The 374-nt window shown below is 45.7% G+C and overlaps 1 protein-coding gene across 1 annotated transcript in view; it reads left to right on the top strand.

Moving 5' to 3' along the window:
- LOC104982649 (multidrug resistance-associated protein 4-like) overlaps positions 1–374 on the top strand; it is a 350,332-nt gene that overhangs the window by 168,690 nt on the left and 181,268 nt on the right.

Here is a 374-nt window from a genome sequence, read left to right on the forward strand (position 1 = left end):
AAATGGCAACCCACTCCAGTGTTCTTGCCTGGAGAATCCCAGGGATGGGGGAGCCTAGTGGGCTGCCGTCTATGGAGTTGCACAGAGTTGGACACGACTGAAGTGACTTAGCAGCACCAGCAGCAGCCCTTGTATAAAACGTGCTTAGTGTTGGGGTGATAAAAGAGTTGTGGAGATGGATGGTGTTGATGGTTGCACATTAATGTGAACGTACTTAATGCCACTGAGCTGTATGCTTAAAATGGCAAAAATGGTAAATTTCATGTTAGGTATATTGCTCACATATAAACCTGAATAGTAGCACTGAATCTTTGAGAACATGAGAGAACAGGGCAGATGACACATGGCATGGTCTCCAGCTCTCTGATATGACC

Source organism: Bison bison, unplaced genomic scaffold (genome assembly GCF_000754665.1).
Source record: "Bison bison bison isolate TAMUID 2011002044 unplaced genomic scaffold, Bison_UMD1.0 scf7180017864535, whole genome shotgun sequence".
In the NCBI taxonomy this organism is placed as follows: domain Eukaryota; kingdom Metazoa; phylum Chordata; class Mammalia; order Artiodactyla; family Bovidae; genus Bison; species Bison bison.